The sequence below is a fragment of the Notamacropus eugenii genome, chromosome 6, assembly GCF_028372415.1.
Source record: "Notamacropus eugenii isolate mMacEug1 chromosome 6, mMacEug1.pri_v2, whole genome shotgun sequence".
NCBI lineage: Eukaryota > Metazoa > Chordata > Mammalia > Diprotodontia > Macropodidae > Notamacropus > Notamacropus eugenii.
This window is the reverse complement of record NC_092877.1, coordinates 247,763,544-247,785,959: the sequence shown is the minus strand read 5'-3', so window position 1 is coordinate 247,785,959 and position 22,416 is coordinate 247,763,544. Positions and strand designations below refer to the sequence as shown.

Below are 22,416 nucleotides of genomic sequence, written 5' to 3'. Positions count from 1 at the left end.
ATAAAATCTTGCAACTTGAACTTGGCTGTCTTGGGATCAGACTTGGTGGCCTTGAGTCTAAATGTGGTAACCCTTGTAGTGGGTGGTCTTGGCAGTCTTAGGATTAATGACATTAACAGTGTTTTGATCTGTGTTTCTGGTAACCTTAGAGTCAGTCTTCTGATAGTGGGGCCAGGATACTTAGTAATGATCCTAAGGCTGTTGTGATAGAAATTAAGGTCAACTGAGACACACAGTTCTGAGTATGTACAGTTTATTGTTAAGGTTAGCAATTACCACAGAAAAAGAGTCTTTACCCATTATCAAACAAAAAAAATACCCAGAATGAAGGCAGATAGATAATTTTTATAGATAAAAGAGGAACACCCAAAAGTTAGAAGGCAGCATTATAACTGGTAAAACATTAAGACTGGTTATAAATCCTGTGGCTTCATGAATGGGAAAACAATATGATTGGCTGGAAGTTCAGGATGCAAGGCTAGCAACATGCCCTCCTTTTATGTTGTAGCTACTGAAATCTTACTGGTCCTGTCCACCTGCAAAACTAATTAGTGATAAAGAGATAACAGATCAGACCATCTAGAAGTACAGGAAGGTTGCAGAGATAACAGATCAGATTCTCTGGCATCATCTCCATACTTCAAAAATGAGAAATTCCTTTGGCACATGAATGGAATAGTGATCAGTAGGAAAACTGAACTTCTAAACTTAACTCGGAGAGGAAATTGAACTTCTGAGTTTAACTCAGAAAAAGTGACATGAATACAAAAATGCTGGCAATAATACAAAACACAATTTGTCATAAAATAGAATTAATTTTCTTTTCTTAGGGCTTACTGCTTGGTGATGATCTAGGGACTGGAATTCTGGGCATTGGACTTTGGCAGTTTCAGGGCTGAAGATCTTGACCTCAGAGGCCTTGGTGCTCAGAGTCTTGATGACTTTAGTGTTGTTGGCTTACTTTTGCCTTAGTCTTTCTCATACTTCTTGGCAAAGCTCATGTTTCTCACAAACTTCAGATGAACCATTTTTAGAAATTTATACCTTTGTCACCTACATTTCTTGATGCCATTTCTGTGCCATTTGGTTGTGGGTGATAGTGCTCTTAGACTTAAATTTCTTTACCCAGAAGTGTCTGAGAATGAGAGAGAAAGATTAATAGAATCCTTTACCACTTCTCTTTCTAATCAGAAAACTTTACTTCTTTTCAGACATAATCACACTTGATGACTGGTCAAAATAATCAGGTTGGGCAAAAGAAAGGCAGATGTATCTTTACCAGTCATGTTGGTTACTGTGATGGGAAAGGCCCAAGGTAAATATTGCCTTCAAGAAATTCCTTGGCCACGTCAAAATGTTCCATATGCTCTTACTTATGTTTGCCATTGTTTGGTTGCATTTGGACATGGAACGTGGAAGGGGTTACTCTCCTGGTGGAAATCTGACATAGCTAAAATGAATCTGGCTTGACCATCCATACAGGAAAAAAAATGGTGACAAATACTTTTGTGTCCAGATTAATGTACATTTTTAAATGTACAGTCTAAAATGTGTCCAAAAATATTTCTAAAAACAGCGTCTTAATGGACAGACTAATTTGGCTATAGGGAGGCTTTCCCTCCACTGAAGTAGAAAGAGAAGGAGCTTATTCCTTAGAAAATGTATGCCTTTCTTCTCTGATTGTAACATCTAGGACAAAACCTTGCCTTTGGTCATTGTACACTTCATTAGACCTCCATCTTTTTTGTGATGGACGTTGAAGAAACTTCTGCACTCAGAAAGATGTAACCTGACCACAAAAATCAATTATTAAAGAAGCATTTATTAAGCACCTATTATATGCTAGGCACTGTGTTAAGCCCAGGGGATACAGAAAAAGCCACAGCCCAGTCCCTGTCTTCCAGGGGCTTATAATCTAATGATCAATATAGCATGTAAACAAATAAGAAGTAAACCACATACAGGAAAAATAGGAAAAAATTAAAAGAAGAAAGGAACTAGAATTGAGAGAAATTAGGGTTGTAATTGAGATTTAAAGGCAGCCACGGTAGTCAATAAACTAAATTGAGGAAAGGTAGCCTTCCAGTCATAGAAGCCACATATACATACACACATACACACGTATGTATACGTGTGTATGCATGTGTGTGTATTCAAACTAAGCAATCATTCTCCATTCACACCCTTTTTAAGAAATTAAAGGCATACATGAATCAAAATGAATTTGGGTTTATCTCTTCATTGAAAGAAAGTTTTGAATTAATATCTGATTGATCATATAATTAACCTTCAATGTAAAAAAACTCTGAATTTAAACATACATCTTTTCTCCTGGCAGAGCAAAAGACAAAGGGGAAAAGAAGAATAAGTACTTCAGCAAATGTGTGGAATCCACAGGAGAAAAAAAAATAATTAACCATTATGTATATCCCATTCTCTGTTAATAGTTTTTCTATGCACCACCAATAGGCAAAGGTAACAGATAGTTTCTTAAAGACTTGAAATATACAACACCATTGAACACTGATTCTGCTACCTGCCTTTTTCTGTTGCTCCCAGAGTGATTACCAAAGCTGCCACAACTCCAGAAATACTACCCTCCTTCCCAGGAAAAAATCCAGTCAAATTTTTCTCATTGATAAAAAGAAATGTTATCCTTCCCAACTATCAGTTCACAGATCACCTTCTCTCCACCTGCAGAAACACTAGCAGTTCAAAGAGGCTCTTCTGTATATATGCTTACAATGGATAGATTTTGAGGGGGTAGAGTCAAGATAGCAGAGTAGAAGTAGGGCCTGCACAGTGCTCTCCCTTCAGACCCCTCAAAAAATCTGTAAAAGTGGCTCTAAACAAATGCTAAAGCAACAGAAACTACAAAATGACAGACTATATCCAACCCAAGACAATCTGGAAGGTCGACAGGAAGGGTCTATACCAAAGGGCTGGGAGCAGAGGGCAGTTCGAAGTGGGCTGTGCAAGGTACAGAGTGAGCTGGAGCAAGCCTTAGGAGACTGAATCACTGGAAGCTGCCGTAGTTTGCAGACTTCTCAACCCACAAATATCAATGACAGCTTCAAACTTCATTGGGAAGGGTCTCTCACCTGGCTGGGAGGGTAATATGGTCTAGCCCCAACCCCAGCTCCAGTCTAGATGCCAAGGCAGCTAGGGCCTCAGCATTAGCCACATTGTGGTAGCAGCCACTGATGAAGTGGATGGTGCTTCTGGAACCATCCACTCAATAAAGAGCTCAAAATTCAACTAATCTCTGGGAAATGAGCAAACAGGGGAAAAAGAAATAGACTATAGATTCTTACTTTCTCTTTAAGAAGTAATTTCTTATGTTATTGGTGACAAAGCAGATCAAAACATACAACCAGAAGAAGACAAGAAAGCCTCCAAGAAAAACACAAATTGGTCTCAGGCCATGGAAGAGCTCAAAAAGTTTTCTGAAAATCACGTAAGAGAAGTACAGAAAAATTGGGAAGAAAAATGAGAGTAATGCAAGGAAATCATGAAAAACATCAATACTTTGCTAAAGAAGACTCCCAAAATACTAAAGAAAATTAAACCTCTAAGATTATTCTAATCCAAATGTCAAAAGAGGTCCAAAAAGGCAGTAAGGAGAGGAATGCCATAAAGAACCGAATGGGTCAAATGGAAAAAGAGGTCCAAAAGGTTGCTGAAGAAACTAATTACTTATTAGAATGGAGCAAATGGAAGCTAATAACTTTATGAGAAATCAAGAAATTACAAAACAAAACCAAGAGAATGAAAATAATAGGAGAGAAAGTTAAGTATGTCATTGGAAAAAATAACTGACCTGTAAAATGGATAAGGGATAGATAATTTAAAAATTATTGAATTATATGAAAGCAATGATCAAAAAAGAGCTTAGAAATTATCTTTCAAGAAATTATCAAGGAAAACTGCACTGATAGTGTAGAACCAGAGCACAAAATAGAAATGTCAAGAATAAACCAATCACCTCCTGAAAGAGATCCCAAATGGAAAACTCCTAGGAATATTGTGACAAAATTCCACAGTTTCCAGGTCAAAGAGAAAATATTGCAAGCAGAAAGAATGAAGCCGTTCAAGTATTGTGGAAACCCAATCAAGAGAACACAAGATTTAGCAGTTTCTACACTAAGGGATCAGAGGGCTGGGGATATAATATTGCAGAGGTCAAAACAACTAAGATCAAAATGAAGAATCACCTACCCAGTAAAACTAAGTATAATACTTCAGTGGAAAAAATGGCTATACAATGAAATAGAGTACTTCCAAGAATTCTATTTGAAAAGATCAGAGCTGAATATAAATTCTGACTTTCAAGTACAAGATTTAAGAGAAGCATGAAAAGGTAAGCAGGAAACAGGGACTTATTAAAGTTGAACTATTTACATTCCTACATGGAAGGATGATATTTTTGACTCATGAGGCTTTTCTAAATACTAGTATATTTGGAGGCAATATATGTATATATATATATATATATATGTATATATATGTATATATATATATGTATATATACACACATACATACACACACATACATATACATACACACCTATGTGCATATATACATGTATAAACACACATACATATGTTTTAGCGTGAACATATGTATATGTGTAATTAAATATATGTGCATATATAGAGAGAATGAAACAGATACCGTCAAGGACACAGGGTAAGCTAAATATAAAGAGATGATATTGAAAAAAAAGAAAATTAAGTGTTTAGAGGAATGAACTAAGAAAAGGTAAAGAGAGATGTAGAATGTAGTAAATCACATCACATAAAAGAGGCAAGAAAGAGTTTTTACAATGGAGGGGAAGAAGGGGAAGGATGGGAAGGAAAAAGTGAACTTATCTTTCATCAGATTTGGCTTCAGGAGGAATAAAGTAGACACTCCATTGGGTAAGTAACTTTATCTCACTCTATAGAAATGCAATGGGAAATGGGATAAAAGAGGGGGGAAAATAGAAGGGATAGTTGATTGGGGGAAGGCATAATCAGAATTAAACACTTCGGTAGAGGGGCAGGTCATAGGAGAGAATACAATAAGTGGAGTATGGGACAAGATAGAGGAAAATATAATGAGTTTTTCACAAATGACTGCTATGGAAAGATTCTGCATGACTACACATGTGTAAACTATATCAATTTGCTTGCCTTCTCAATGGGGGTGAATGGGGAAGGGGGAAGGAAGAGAATGTGTAACTCAAAGACGTAAAAATGAATGTTAAAAATTGTTTCTACATGCAGCTAGGAAATGAAATATACAGACAATGAGATAAAGAAATCTATCTTACACTACAGGAAAATAGAAGAGAAGGGGATAAGAATGTTGAAAAGTGAAAATGAATAAATTTTAAAAAATGAAACAGATTTTGGTCAAGAGTTGAACAAAAGAACAAAATAAGTTTGGATTCAATAAATTATAAAGCTATTTTCATGTCCACAAGCATCTTGTTGAAAGTGTCTCATGGGGGACAGAGCAAAGATGGCAGAGTAAGAGCAACTACTAACCTAAACTCTTAGACAAACTCCTTCAGATACCTCAAAAAAGAGAATTTGACCAAATTTTGGAGGTATAGAATTCAATAGGAAACAGACTGTAGCAGATTCCAGACAAGGACAGACTGGAAGATGGATGGGAAAGATTTGCTCTGTGGAGGTGGAGGAGCACACAGCACACAGTGCAGTGCATCCTGCCGTGGCAGAGTCAAGAAGGAAAGCCCCAGGGTGGCCTCAGGCAGCGGTAACAGAGGGCAATAACAGCTCAGAGTGGGTGCCCAGGGGAGCTGAGTAAGTGAGAGCCCTGAAAGGAACCCCAGCTATCTGCAGCAACTGGTCCTGAGACTATCAGCTCTCAGATTAAATGTCTGTAATTCACCTACTTGAACATCTGGGAGTCAAAATGACAAAGTGATTAGTAAATTCTCTCTTTCCCTCCCCCTGTTGACCTTGAAAGAACCATAAAATATTTCCCCAGAAATATCCCAGAACCGTATGATTAACAGAAGGGGCAAATAGTACCCTAGAAACAGAGGCTAGGAAAATTGCTAAGTAGGATTCTTTTTACTGTGGTGGAGGATTGGAACTGTCCCCGACAGCCTCACCTCAGTGCACCTGGGAGGAGATCCACAGCTCCAGGGCAGTGGAGCCTCACAACCACCAGCACCAGGACCCCAGGCATGCCTGAGCACTACAGGAGATATGGGAAGACAATAGGAAAGCCAAGATCATCAAAACCTGATCTTATCTTTGCTCTATCTCAGCTGAGGACACCTTCTGTGACCAGATCACCCCTCCCCAACACTTCACAAGCCAGATCCAGGGATAATCCAGGGAAATACAAAAAGGACTTCACCTGGTCCCTGCTTTCTCATACCAGCCAGCACAGCACCAGGTTCTTTAGCTTCTAGCTCAAAGAAATAGATGACACAATACACAAAGTGTCATCATCACAAGTAAGAAGCAAAGCAAGAAGGAAAAGATCATAGAATCTTTCTATGGGGACAAGGACCAAAACACTAATAACAAAGAAGTCACTATTGAGACTGTACTCCCATTTGAAATTTCAGAAGGGACTATGAACTGCTCACATGCACAATGAACACTCTTGGAAGAGCTGAAAAAGGAAATAGAAGAAAAACTGACCAATGATTTTATGAAAGCATGGAAAAATAATTCCCTGAAGAGAACAGCTCTTTAAAAAGGAAAATTGAAGAAGTGGAAAAGGAAGTACAAAAACTAACTGTAGAAAATAATTCCTTAGAAGGAAAAATTGGACAGATGGAAAAGGACATGCAGAAGTTAACTGAAGAAAACAACTGGATAAAAATTAGAATTGGGCAAGTAGAAGCTAATGACTCTATGAGACATCAGGAATCAGTCAAGCAAAATATAAAGAATTAAAAGATAGAATAAAATGCAAAATATCTGATTGGGAAAACAACTGACTTGTAAAAGATCTAGGAGAGAAAATTTAAGAATTATTGGCCTACCAGAAAGCCATGATCAAAAAAAGAGTCTGTACAATATCATCAAGGAAATTTTCCCAGAACTGCTAGATCCAGAGGGCAAAATAGCCATTGAAAGGGTCTACTGTTCATCTCCTGAAAGGGATCCCAAACTAAAAACATGAAAAATACTGTTGCCAAAGTTCAGAACTATCAAGCGAAGGAGAAAATACTACAGGCAACTAGAAAGAAATTGTTCAAATATTGAGAAGCTACAGTCAGGATCACACAAGACCCTGAAACTTCCACATTAAAAAATCTAAGGAATTGGAATATGATATTCTGGAATGCAAAGGAGCTGAAACTATAACCAAGGATCAATTATAGAGAAAAATTCAGCAGAAGATTTCAAGCAAGGAAATGGACATTCAATGAAATAAGAAATTTCCAGATCTTCCTGATAAAATAGCCAGAACTCGATCAAAAATTCGGTCTTCAAGCACAGATCTCAAGAGAGGCATAAAAAGCTAAACACGTGAAAGGAAAAACTTGTTACTCAATATGGGCAGACTGCTTACCTCCTTATAAGGGGAGATGTTAATTGAAAATCTTGAGAATTGCATACATATTATGAAATAATAATGTATAAAAGGGATATACACAGATAGAAGGAATGGGTATAAAGTAAATGATGTGATGATAAAAATGTGATTTAAACATGTAAAGGGATTCTAATAGGAGATGTGAAAAAAAGGAAGGAGAAAATGGTAAATTCCATTGGAAAACGTAGTACAAAATGACATTAGGGTAGAGGGAAAGAGGGGAGGGAGATGAGCATTGTTTGAGAAGTGGTCTCATCAGATTTGGTTCCAGGAGGGAAGAACAAACTTAATTAATTCTACAAATCTAACTAGCTCTAAAGGCAGTAGGATGGGAAGAGGGGAAAGAAAGTAGAGGAGAAGCTAAAAGGGAGGTAAGACGTAGTAAGGGTAAAGGAGAGAGAAAGTGAAGGGTTGAAAGGAGGAAGAGAAGACTGTGGGAGGTGGTGGTCAAAAATCAAAACTCTATTGTGGAGGGGAAGAGAGAAGGGAGAACTAACAGCACAAATGGTGGCAAAGTGAATGGAGGGAAAAACACAAATAGTAATCATAACTGTGAATGTGAATGGGATGAACTCTCATATAAAACTGAGACGGATATCAGACTGGATTAAAAAGCATAATCCAACAATATGTTGTTTATAAGAAACTCATTTGAAACACGGGGGTTCACACAGGGTAAAGGTAAAAGGTTGGAGCAGAATGTATTATGCTTCAGCTGATGTAAGAAAAGCAGAGATAGCAATCTTAATGTCAGAAAAAGCAAAAGCAGAAATAGATCTGATGAAAATAGATAAGGAAGGAAACTATATCCCGCTAAAAGACACTATAAACAACAAAGCACTATCATTACTAAACATATATGCTCCAAGTGGTATAGTATTCAGATTCTTAGAGGAGAAGTTTAGGGAGTTACAGGAAGAAATGGGCAGTAAAACTATAATACTAGGAGACCTCAACCTCCCCCTCACTGTACTGGATAAATCTAACACTAAAATAAAAAAGAAAGAATTTAAAGAGGTGAACAAAACTCTGGATAAGGTAGATATGATAGATCTCTGGTGATATCTGAATGGGGATAGCACTCAAAATACCTTGCTCTCAGCAGTACATGACACATATGCAAAAAGTGAACATGTACCTTGGCATAAAAACCTCACAATCCAGTGCAGAAAGCAGAGAGTCAATGCATCCTTCTCAGATCATAATGCAATAAATCATATGTAATAAAAGCCCATAGAAAGATAGACCAAAAAATTAATTGGAAACTAAATGATCTAATCTTAAAAAAAGAGTGGGTCAAACAACAAATCATAGAAAAAAACAACAGCTTCATTCAGGAGAATGAAAATAATGAGACAACCTACGAAATCAAATGCGATACTGCAAAAAGAGATTTAGGGAGAAACTTTATATCTTTGAATGCCTACATGAATAAAATAGAGAAAGAGGAGGTCAATGACTTGGGCATGCAGCTGAAAAAGCTAGAAAAAGAAGAAATTGAAAATTCCCAAGTAAAGACCAAATTATAAATCCTGAAAACCAAAGGAGAGATTAATAAAATTGAAATTAAGAAAACTATTGAACTAATAATTATAATTAATAGTTGATTTTATGAAAAAACAATAAAATTCATAATCCTGGGGTCAACTTGATTAAAAAAAAATGAAAACCTAATTACCAGTATCAAAAATGAAATGGGTGAACTCACCTACAATGAGGAGGAAATTAAAACAATGATTAGAAATTACTTTGCCCAACTTGACGCCCATAAATTTGACAATCTAAATGAGACGGATGATAGTTTAAAAAAAATAAATTGCCCAGATTAACAAAAGAGAAATGAGAATACTTAAATAAACTCATCTCAGAAAAAAAAAAATTTGAACAAGTCATCAATGTACTCCTTAGGAAAAAATCTACAGGGCTGGATGGATATACAAGTGATTTCTATGAAACATTTAGAAAAGAGTTAATTCCAATACTATATAGAATATTTGTGAGAATTGGAGAAAAATTCCTCCCAAATTCTTTTCATAATAGAAATATTGTTTTGATACCTAAACCAGGAAGAGCCAAAACAGAGAAAGAAAATTATAGACCAATTTTTCTAATGAATATAGAGGCAAAAATTTTAAATAACACTATACCAATAAGAATATAGCAACTTAACCCAAGAATAGATGATCAGGTAGGATTCATACCAGGAATAAAGGGCTGGCTCAGTATTAGGAAAGCTATTAGCATTATTGGTCATATCAACAACAAACCTAACAAAAACCATGATTGTCTTATTAGATGCAGAAAAAAGCTTTTGACAAAATACAACACCCTTTCCTATTAAAAACACTGTAAAGCATAGGAATAAAGGGAACTTTCCACAAAATAATAATCAGTACCTACCTAAAGCCTTCAGCAAGTATTATATGCAATGGAGATAAGCTAGATGCATTTCCTATCAGATCAGGGGTGAAAAAAGGATGTCCATTATCACCACTGTTGGTCAATATGGTACTAGAAATGTTAGGTGTAACAATAAGAGAAGAAAAAGAAATTGAAGGAATTAGAATAGGCGAAAAAGGAACTAAGTTATCACTCTTTGCAGATGATATGATGATATACTCAGAGGATCCCAGAGAATCAAGTAAAAAACTACTTGAAATAGTAAACAACTGTGGCAAAGCTACTGGTTTCAAAATAAAGCCACAAAAATCTTCTGCATTTCTATATATCACAACAAAGTCCAACAACAAGTAATAGAAAGAGAAATCCCATTTAAAGCTAAGGTAGGCACTATAAAATATTTGAGAGTCTAACAGTCAAAAGAAATGCAGAGACTATATGAACACAACTAAAGTCACACCTAAGTAAGTAGAAAAAATTCGGTTGCTTTGGACAGGTCAAGCCAATATAATAAAAATCACAATTCGACCTAAGTTAATTTACTTATTCAGTGCTATTCCAATCAAAATATCAGATAATTATTTTCTACAGCTAGAAAAATAATTTCAAAATTCATCTGGAAATATAAAAGGTCCAGAATATCAAGGGAACTATTGAAAAGAAATACTAGGGAAGGTGGCCTAGCTCTATCAGATATCAAATTGTATTATAAAACAGCAATTATCAAAACCACTTGGTACTGACTAAAAAACAGAAGGTTATACCAGAAGAATAGGCTAAGTACTCAAGACACAGTAGTTAATGAATACAGAAATCTATTGCTTCATAAATCCCATGACAGCAGCTTAGGGGATAAAACTCACTGTCAAAAAAAATTGCTGGGAAAACTGGATAACAGTGTGATGGAAACTAGGCATAGACCAATGCCTGACACTGTACACATGAATAAAGTCCAAATGGGTACATGTTCTAGGTATAAAGATTGTTACTATAAACAAATTGATGAAACAAGGAATAGTGTATTTATCAGATTCATGGAGAAGGGAAGAATTTTTGACTAAACAAGAGACAGAAAACACCACGAAGTGCAAAATGTATAATTTTGGTTACGTTAAACTGAAAATGTTTTGCACAAACAAACCAAATACAACCAAGATCAAGAGGGAAGAAGAAAACTGGGAAAGAATTTTTCAACTAGTGTCTCTGATAAAAGGCTCATCTCTAACATATATAGAGAACTGAGTCAAATGTACAAGAATACAAGTCCTTCCCCAATTGATTAACGGTCAAAGTATATGAACAGGCAGCTTTCAGAGGAAGAAATTAAAAATATCTATAATCCCATGGAAAAATGTTCTAAATCTCTATTGATCAGAGAGATGCAAATCAAAACAAATCTGAAATACCACATCACACCCTCAGATTGGGCAACATGACAAAATAGGAAGATGAGAAATGGTGGAAAAGAGTTGGAACACTAATTCATTGTTGGTGGAGCTGTGAGCCGATGCAACCATTCTAGAGGACAATTTGAAATTATGCCCAAAGGGCTACAAAAATGTGCATGCCCTTTGACCCAGCAATGAAAATTCTAGGAATCCCCAAGGGATCATAAAAATGGTAGAAGGTCTTACATGTACAAAAATATTTATAGCAGCACTCTTTGTTGTGTCCAATAACTGGAAATCAAGAGGATGCCCCTCAGTTAGGTAATGATTGAATAAACTGTGGTATATGAATGCAATGGAATACTTTTGTGCCACAGGAAATGATGAACAAGAAGACTTTAGGTAGGCCTGAAAAGACTTATATAATCTGATGTTGGGTGAAAGGAGCAGAACCAGGAGATCTTTGTGCACAGCAACAATCACATTGTGCAAGGATTTTTTCTGGTAGACTTAGTACTTCCTTGCAATGCAATGGCTTAAAAAATTCCCAATGACCTTTAAAAGCCAAATGGCTTCCACATACAGAGAAAGAACTATGGAATTCAGTCACAGAATATAGCAGATCATTTTCTTTTGAATTACATTTTGGTTTGTTATATGTTCTCTCAGTCACTTTCATTCTTCTATCCGACATGACTACGGTGAAAATGTATTTAATAGGAATATATGTGTAGAACCTATATAAAATTGTATGTCATTGAGGGGAGCGAGGGAGCAGTTAGGGGGGAAGGGTGTGGAGGATGGGGAAAAAAATCTAAGTTATATGGTAGAGATTGTAGAACACTGAAAATAAGTAAAATTAAAAAAGAAAAGAGTCTCACCTTTTCAATTATAATATTCTGTTATATGCATACTTTTGTAGTGTCCTGTTGATATATGGTAACTAGTTATGGAATACAACGTTCTTTGAAGAATTAAAAGGCTTACAGGGAAAATAAAAAGGAAGTACATGGTACGTATATATACACTGCAATATATGACCAATGAGAAAACTCAAGAAAGAAGAGAAAAAGTTGCCATCAAGGAAATGTATACTAAGGAGAGAAGATAAAGCAATTTTGTGGAATAGGCAAGGGGTGGTAAGTGGGTAGCCAAAATAGTTCAACGAAATATTTGAGATTTCACAAAAAAATGAGGAAGACCTCCGTCATGTTAGTGGAATTCCTATGACAAACTTGTGGGAAGCCCTCTCTCTTACTAAAGGTTATCAATTATTAATATAAAGGAATACTATAGTGCTGCAATGGGAAAACAAATTTCAGACCAACCTAGTAAGACATGTTTGAAGTAATGGAGAATAAAATGAAGAGAATGCAGAGAACAGTTTATATAATAAAAACATGAAACAGAAAGACAGTGTTGAAAAATATAAGAATCTTAATCAATTCATTAATCAACTACAATTAAAACATGGTTCAAGTCTCCTCAGGGAGAGGTAATAGATTTAGTGTACAGACTGAAATATACAGTTTTGAACATAGCCAATGCAGTATTTGTTTTACTTGATTCTTGCTTTTTCCTTCCAAAGAAGGGAGCAAGTGAGGATGCTAACAAATCAAAAGATTTAATATGACATCAATACCGTCCTGTGCTACACTTCACCAAAATGGTTTTAAAGCCAGAACTCTCTTAGACAACTTTGATTTGTGAATGAAATAAAGCACTGATAAATCATTGAACATTTAACAAAAAGGAGATTTATTTAGTGGCACCTTTGAGGGGGGGCCTCTGTAAAGGAATGAGTTTGTTCAACTGATCATAGGGAAAGAATATGGCTACTCTCATTGTCTCAGGCACCTACCAAATTAAAGATGCCTAGATTCAAGCTTGCTGTTAATTTTTATACCATTAGGAAAACAACAAGGTGAACCAAAAGCAGGAGGGGACAATAATATCCTGGCAACAGTTTAGTCTCTTTTTAGGGAAAACTAGTTTCTATCTCAGAAGGGAAAGTGGCCTGGAACTAACTCATTGTAGGTAAATGTTGATAGGCCTATTGCAGATGAACAGGTATGGATGGGTTTCAATTTGCATCATGAAATATCCACTCAAATCAATGAGAAAAACCTGTTTAAATACTGTATTATTGTGTGAGTATTATAAAAAGATATTTCCTGCATTCACTGCCACTGAACTAGATGATTTTCAAAATCTCTTTGATCAATGAAATTACACAGGCATACTCAATAAACATCATATAGGAAATAGTTTGCTATTTATTTGAAGATAAAAAGTGAAAATCATAACAACTCATAAAGTTTACAATGTAAAAAGGGTGGGGGCAAGTAGGACTCATATATAAATAACTTTGATACCAGGTAAATATGATATAAAGAGTCAAATAATGACCCAGATACAGTACTAGAAGAAAGATTTGAAAATGGAAGTGGAAATAAACAATTCAGCCAGGTAGCAACAAAGGTTTGCTGGGAAATTTCTGTTGTTTTCTATTTACATTTTTAAAATTTTTTGAGTGAGGCAATATTATTCTTCATATGAAGGAAAAATTTAACATTCATTTTTTAAATTGAGTTCCAAATTTTCTTTCCCTCTCCTTTGCTTTCCCCATTCCCTGAAAAAGTAAGCCATTATTATTTTTCTTCTTTATTTCCTTAATTTTAAACAATTACCAAAATAATCTAGCTCTGATTCTTCAAGTTGGCAAATTTTCAAGTTGCAAACTCTCACACCGAAAATTTGACAATCAACTGCTTGAAACAGTGCAACATGATTTTTGCATGTCTTTAAGTAGGGGAAATCATTGAAGAATTCAAGGGATAGATAGCTCTCAAGTGAACTTTAATAGAATAGGATTTCAACATAGGAATGGATTCGACACATGGAGCATTGTCTGCTTAAATACACTAAAGGAAAAAAATCAATAATTATATCTGAGATCAGCTAGTATTACAGTTAAAATGGGATAAGTGAGGCCAAATCTGGATTTCATTAGGTTGAGAAGTAAGTACATAGCAAAGAAATGTAGAACCAAGTGAGTATAGAAGGACTATGGTTGATGGAATTTCAAATCTAATGTTCTATGGTTCTACATAGCAAATATATTAATCTTGCCTGAATTCAATTTTGGTGCCTTGCCCAACAGAATCACAACTGATAACAAGAATTTTTTATTGTAATTGCTTAATCAACTTATTAATGGAAAGTATATGGGACTGAAACATTAAGTCATCTTATTTTTTACCATTTAACAATAAAATCTGTATCCTAACTATATAAGCATATACAGACATATAAAGACTATATATGCATATGTGTGTATATATGTGTGTATAGACTATACGAACGATGTGTATATTTGGACATTCCCATTTTACTATACAGTGGAGTTTCTAACATGTTTGAACATTTTCTGTCAAACTAAAAGAATCTGAATAAACATGCTTCAAAAATAGTTCAGAGCAGCTTAACTCAGAGCAACAAAAGTTACTCAAATATAAATATGTTCACTCCTTTTAAGCAATATTCATTAGAGAATAAACATCATATGTGACAATAACATAATTTTGTGATACTTACATTCTGTTTGTGTATAATGGAACATGCACAATTTGCCTTAAATATTGAGAATTTGGAAACTTGAAGTTTCTTGTATGTCCTATCAATACTTGATATATACAAATTAAAAACAGCTATGTTTGAGAATATGATATGAGAAAATAAGCCTGAGAAATAAATACACCATTGAAATAAGGTGTAATGCCAACTTCTCCATGCTATAATAGCAAAACCCATTTTTTTCAACACTTTAATGCTCACAGTAGTCTTTTTAACCTGGTGAAGTGGGTGCTACAAGCAATATTATTCCCATAGTATAAGAATTGCAAATAGGATTTATCTACAGTTACAAATAAAGCAAGCCTTGTACTTAGGCTATGAATGTAGTTCTTATCCTTATTTCAGCATATGCCATGCCATAGTCATATCCAGATAACACACTTTGCTAAATAAATACATATTTGACATGTGAAGATGAAGTTCATTTTTGTCTATCATACCCTATTATAATTTCCAAGGACATAAGGGCATAGAATATATTTGTATAATTTATATAAAACTGAATTGTATTGTATCTCAGATCAGATTATGGATGTAGGTCCAGGGAAAGCCAAATGTTTAGCCCAGGAAGCAGCAAAATGTAAATTCTGCAAACTCCCAGGGTGGGGAGACTTTGAGGAGACACTAAAGTCTCAGGCATCATTTCACAGCATTAACCCTCATCATCATCTTAATTCACAAGGACAAGTTAATATGTGCCAATCACTGTTCTAAACCATGAAGAGAATAAGAAAAAGAAGGAAAAATTGAATTTTAACTTCAAGGACACAAAATGCAAACAACTATGTACAATTAGGATTTATATGTTATAAGTGGAATGTGTTTTATTAGAAGAAATCTAGCGGGGATGGGAATGAGGTAGAAGGACTATAAATGGCCTGTTGAAGAAGATGAGATTTGAGCTAAGCTTTGAGAAAAGATAGATAAATTAGGAAGCCAGGGTCCATTGAAAGATCATATAAATCATGGGAGATAGTTTGTGAATCCAATCCAATAAATCTAATCCAATATAATCCAATAAACATTAAGCCAGGTACTGTGCTAAACATCGAGTATGAATTAAAAAAAGAGACAGTACCTGTCCTCAAGAACTTTAAAATTTAGTGAAGGACGACAGCACACAAACAGAGGCAGGAAAGCATGTTGAGTTGAAAGAAGAGGGAGCAACAGATAGAATGAACCTCTAAAATCCAGTTTCAGTTGTTCATAAAAGGATGGCATTGGGAGGAGCTTGGTACTCAACCCTCTAGCCTTCCAATCAAAGGGAACAAAAAGTTAGGGAAGTGGTGTTAATAAAGTCTACAGCTAGCAGCCTGACAAAGAGATTAGAAGTGATTATCTTAACCGGGAAGGGGCATCTTTTTTTTTTTTTTTTTTTTTTTTTAGCCAAGTAAAGTAGTAGATGTGAAATGGAGTGCATTAAATTGAGATGGAAGGACAATCATTTCAATTACATAAAATTTAAAGAAAGGTTTTGCATAAACAAAACCAACATAATCAAGATTAAAAAGAAAGCAGGAAATGAATGGGGGAAGGGGGTTAAAGCAACTTTCTTTTATTAAGAACTCATTTCTAAAATAAATAGAGAACTGAATCAAATTTGTAAGAATAAGAGTGATTTCCAAGATTGATATATGGTCAAATGATATTATCAGGAAATTTTTAAACTATTAAATAAAAGTTATATATAGTCATTTATTAAAAATCTCTAAATCATCAATTAGAGAATTGAAAATTTAAAAAATCTCTATGGTACTGCCTAACAGTTATCAGATTGGGTAATATATTAGGAAAGGAAAATGAAAAATGCCGGTGGAGATGTGGAAAAATAGGAATATTAGTGCACTATTGATGAATTTGTGACCTGTTCCAACCATTCTGCATAGCAAAATCCAAAGAACTATAATAAAACTGTAAATACCCTTTCACCTAGCAATGCCACTACTAGGTCTGTACACTAAAGATAACAAAGAAAAAGGAAAAGAATCTATATGTACAAAGACACCCATAATAGCACTATGTGTAGTAACAAAGAATTGGAAAATGAAGGGATGCACATCAATTAGGGAATTATTGAACAGGTTGTGGCATATGATTTTGATGAAATACTATTGTGCTGTACAAAACGACAGGTAGCATACTTTCAGAAAAACCTTGAAAGACTTAAATGCAATGAGTAGAGTGAAATGAGCAGAAATAGTATGAAGTAACAGAAATATTGTATGATGATCAACTGTGAAAGACTTAGGTATTCTCAGTAATAAAATGTTCTATGTGTCCAAAGGACTTATGAAAAATTCTATCTACTTCCAGAGAAAGAACTGAATCTGCTTATAGATTGAAGCATATTTTTGGTTTCTTTGCTTTTTCTTGGGGGGGAGGGGGTGGGATGCATTTTTTTTTCAATATGATTAATGTGGAAATGTTTCACATGACTGCAAATGTGTAATCTGTTTCAATCTATCACCTCAATGAGGGGAAAGAAGGTAAGAGGGAGAGAATTTGGAACTAAAATTATAAAAAAATTAAAATGTTTGTTTACATGTAATTGAGAAAGAATGGTAGTTTCAATATATCCCAGATTATGTGGAGGGAAATAACAAGTAAGGTAACTAGAAAGGCAAGAACAGGTCAGTTTCTGAGGGATTTTAAAAGTCAAACTGATGATCCTGTAGGTAATAGGAAGTCACTGGAATAGATAGCAAAGGGCATTTTCAGATTGATGCTTTGGGAAATAACCTTGGAAAATGAGTAAAGGATGGATGGGAGGAAGGGAGACTTGAATTAGATTCTATGGAAAATGCTCTTGGAAAAACCCAGGCATAAGACCAGGAGGACTTGCCCTGGGGTGGTTATTATGTGCGTTGACAAGAAACTGATATCTAGAAGAAATGTTTTGATGGAAGGAACAAGTTTTGGAAACAGTTCTAGTGCTCTCATTTAATTTGTAGAAGACAATAGAAAAAAAAGGGTCCTTACTCCATCTAGTGTGAAAAAGAACATTATTTAGAAATATCTAGGGGTAGCTATAGATAAGCTTTGATTTACAGTCTTTGCCCTCAAAAAACATAATTAAGGTGACATGATCTTTATGATAGAATTCTTACAAAATAATCAATATCTTCATTATTTTTAAAACTAAGCTCTCCATTTAAAACAAATTTGTAATTACAACTAACTTTTTCAGTCATAAACAAAGTTTATGGCAAAAGAGTATTTGAAAATCTATGTAATTTACATGTAAAACCGTGTGTTCATCCTTTGTTGCTAAAGAAGAACATGCCATCAGAGAAAAGATGACATGGCATGCACTTGACTTTGTTTTGAGTGAGGGAGGGCTGTGCAAGTTAAACATTCTCAATTCTCCTCCAGAGCCATATTAATCCAGAGACCTGATATTTCTCGGGATGACTGGAGATGACCCAGGATGCACTGGGGGACCTTGGGCCCTTTAGGCCAAGGTCTTTGCAGGCACTCACTTAGGGTGAGGAAATGCCCATTCATTGAATAGGCCTGTTTAAGAAGTAGTCAGGGAATGATCCCTTTAATGAGTTCAAGAAAAGAAAGATATCAGTCTGGGTGGGAAACAGCAAAGTTCCTATTGATTATCACTCTCAAGCTAGATGGATCCAGAGGAGCCGTCAGACAGGGCCCCAGTGGAGTCCCAGTTTCAGAGTGCAGTAAGTTAAAGGTTTTGGGAGATTACTGGACAGGGGACAGGACAGAGGAGAGGAAAGGAGAGGAGAGGAGGGGAGAGGGAAATAAGAAAGAAGCCAGTAAAACCCAAGTCAACTGGTCATCTTTTGACCATCCAAATTTATCTTCCTTTGGAGAGGAGAAGGAAGGAGAGGGGGATATATATATACACATATATATGTATATATAATGTGTTATATTATATATATATATATGTAATATGAAGAGGTATATGTAATGTAAAACACTAACCTTTCTATGGAGGAAAGAAGAAAGGAAGAAAAAAAGGGAAGGAAAGAAAGGAAAAAGGGAAAAGAAAAGATGTAAAATAAGAAAAATGTCACCCAAACCTGAAGAACTTAAGGTCTAGTGAATATCTGCTCATTATTAGATCATCTACCTGATAAGCTAAAACTTCTCTCCTAAATTTTCACAAGCAACCAGAGCAACATTCATTTGGTATCCATTATTCCTCACTCTTGCTACATTATTTCAACAGCTTATTTTCTTCCTGTACATGTCACTGAAAACATTTTTACACCAAGTTTTGATGGCAAATTCTTATATACTACAACCTGCTCATTCCTTCCCAGAATCTATTCAACTATATTTTAGGTTACCTGTAATTTTGAGTCTTCAGAAACTGTTGTGTTCTATTATCCATGATCACATGATATCACTGGGAATGTGCTACGGAAAAAAAAAATAAAGATGAATCTTCATGTCACCAAGTACCTTCGAAATTGCTAGGAATTTTCATAAGCTCAACCCAGCCTTCTAAATTTCGGGTTTAGATCTTTGTCTTTTTTTTTTTTCTTTTCAACTTCTATGTATTGTAGGCTGACTCAATTAGTAATTATATTAATAAAATGACTTACTTGGATTATTAGGCCATTTCTTTTAGTAATCACATATCTCATTTTTATAGCCCTGTAGGTCGTCTGGGGTTTAAACAGTCTGCACCGTGTGAACTACAAATAGAGAATTCTATATTTTAATATACATATATATGTATATGCGGACATATATATATGGATGTAAATGATAGACACCTCCTTGGAGGCACTCAACAATGCAACACATGGATTTCCTGAGATGAATACTTAAAAATAAATAAATAATATGTAGATCAGAATCTTGTATCTTTATATATATATATATATATGTGTGTGTGTGTGTGTGTGTGTGTGTGTGTGTGTGTGTGTGTGTGTGTGTGTATGTACAAGTTATTTCTTTGCTCATGAAAATATGTTCTGGTAGAGAATTCAATTTCACAAGCATTTCTTAAGCATCTATTATGTACAAGGTACTATGTCTGGTACCAAAGGATGTAAAGGAATTTAGGAGACAATCATTATCTTCCAGAAGGTTTTATCTCTACTGAGTAGAAGATATCTTTAGAGATAAGGAAATACAGAATTCTTGTAAGTGTGTGATCCAAGTTTCTCTGCTGATTGGGTTGTTTATTTTTTCTTTATGAATTATTAATTTTTTACCTTTTTTGCTAAGTCGGTTTTTATGTTTGAAATCTAAAAGCATCAACATTACGAGTAGATGGTTTTGTATAAATGGCAGTGTCTTATTTGATAGAATAATGAGAAGACGGAATATATTTTCCTGTAACAGAAAAAAAGAAGAGACCTCAATACAGAGCTTTAAAAGACAGACAAAAAGCTGGAGAAGAGAATATGAAAACTAATATAGTAAATGAAAATGATAAGCATCATTTCTATGGCTCTTATCATTTTGAATTTCCCCACTTTCCATAAATCATATAACTGATGAAAGAGTATCAACCATAATAATATATCAATTGAAGAAAAAAATATTATTTAGAAAGGAAAATTAGGAAGACCTGAATTGCACTTCCAAATTTCTTAACAATTGACTAACCACTGACAAATCACATAACTTCTGTCTCAGTTTTCACTTCTATAATATAACAGCTTGAGTTAGTTGATCCACACCTAACTTCTTTTCCAGTTTTAAATCTTGTCTTTTCTGACTTGTGCCTTCTGGTTATTTTGGTCTTAGGATACAACAGTTTCAAAGGATCAAAAAGAATTTCAGAATTGGATGGAGCATCAGGGGACATCTATTTCAGCTCAATCCCTCAATAACATTCTTGATAAATAATGATATGGCGTCTACTTATAAACTTTGAATGAGTCCTATCTCATTGTATAACCAATTGCATACTTGAATATTTCTGATAATTAAGAGTTCAAATTTAATATGAATATTTTTAAATTCTAAGGAAACTGGTAAATTGCAATTTATCGTTTTAAGCCATTTTCACAGCAACTACAAGCTCATATATTGAAAAAGACAAACATTTGAAAAAAGATGCTTAAAGAGCAGAGACAAGATGGTGCAATAAAAGCATGGAATTCCATGAATTCTTCCCCAAAGCCCTCCAAATACCCTTACAAATCACTCTAAAATTCTAGAGCTCCAGAACCCAGAAAATGACCAAGGGGTATAAATTCCCAGCCCAAGACCAGCTGAAAAATCAACAGGAAGGGTCTATCACACCAGCTAGGGAGCAGAGAAGAGTCTGGTGTGAGCCAGAGAAGCACAAAGGCACCAAAACAGATTTTAGGAGCCTGGAGCATTATTATCTGTGACATTTTCCAGACTTCTCTACCCATAAATGCCAAAAAGGCCTGTCAGAAAACTGGGTCAGTCTGACTGGGAGATAGAGTGGATGATACAAAATCCCTGAAGCACAAGACAGTTCACCCGCTCCCACTGTACACAGTCTTACTGTCACAAAAAGTTAGAATGTCAAATGTTTGATTGTGAAGAAGTGACATCATAAAAAAACTAAGACTACAGAATCATACTCTGGTGACAAGAAAGATCATGACATACAACCAGAGGAGGACAACAGAGTCAAAGCAGCTACATCAAAAACCTCCAAGGACAATATGAATTAGTTGAAGCCCATGGAAGTTCTCAAAAAGGATTTTGAAATCACATAAGAGGAGTAGAGGGAAAACTAGAAAGAAAAATGAGAGCAATGAAAGAAAATCATGAAAATTTAGTCAACAGCTTGCTGAAAGAGACTCAAAAGTAGTGAATAAAATCACGCCTTGAAAAATAAACTAACCAAATTGGCAAAAGAAGTCCAAAATATCAATGAGGAGAAGAATGCCTTAAAAGGCAGAATTGGCCAAATGGAAAAGGAGGTCCAAATGCTCACTGAAAAAAATAATTCCTTCAAAAGAATGAAGCACATGGAAGCTAATGCCTTCATGAGAAATCAAGAAATGGAAAACGGTTCTGTATTTTCTCCCAAGGTCACTGCCAGGTTTTACTGCTTCAGCCATACACCTGAAAGAAGTTTGTGGGCATTGGAGTCAACGAATTTGGCTGTATTGGGCACCTGGTGACTAGAGCTGCGTTTGCCTCAGGAAGAGTAGACATTGTGACCCTCAATGACTTTTTCATTGATCACAACTGCGTGGTTTATATGTTTCAATATGACTCCACCCATGGAAAGTTAAATGGCACTGCCAAATTTAAGAATGGGAAGGTGATAATCAGAAATGCTATTACCATCTTCCAGGAGTAGGATTTTACCAATACCAACGGGGAGATACTGGAGCTGAGTATGTTGTAGAGTCTAGTGGAGTCTTTGCACCATGGAAAAGACTGGAGTTCACTTGAAGGGTGGAGCCAAGCCATCATCTCTGCCCCTTATATTGATGTCCCAATGTTTGT

At 35.2% G+C, this 22,416-nt stretch overlaps 1 long non-coding RNA gene across 1 annotated transcript; it reads right to left on the bottom strand.

Annotated features, from left to right (window-relative positions):
* Nucleotides 1–273: 273 nt before the first annotated feature.
* Nucleotides 274–19,654, bottom strand: LOC140511304 (uncharacterized). The gene is made up of 3 exons (XR_011969490.1): nucleotides 19,569–19,654; nucleotides 19,311–19,380; nucleotides 274–544 (listed from the first exon to the last, which is right to left on the bottom strand). It is a non-coding gene; the product is annotated as an uncharacterized lncRNA (long non-coding RNA).
* Nucleotides 19,655–22,416: the final 2,762 nt, after the last annotated feature.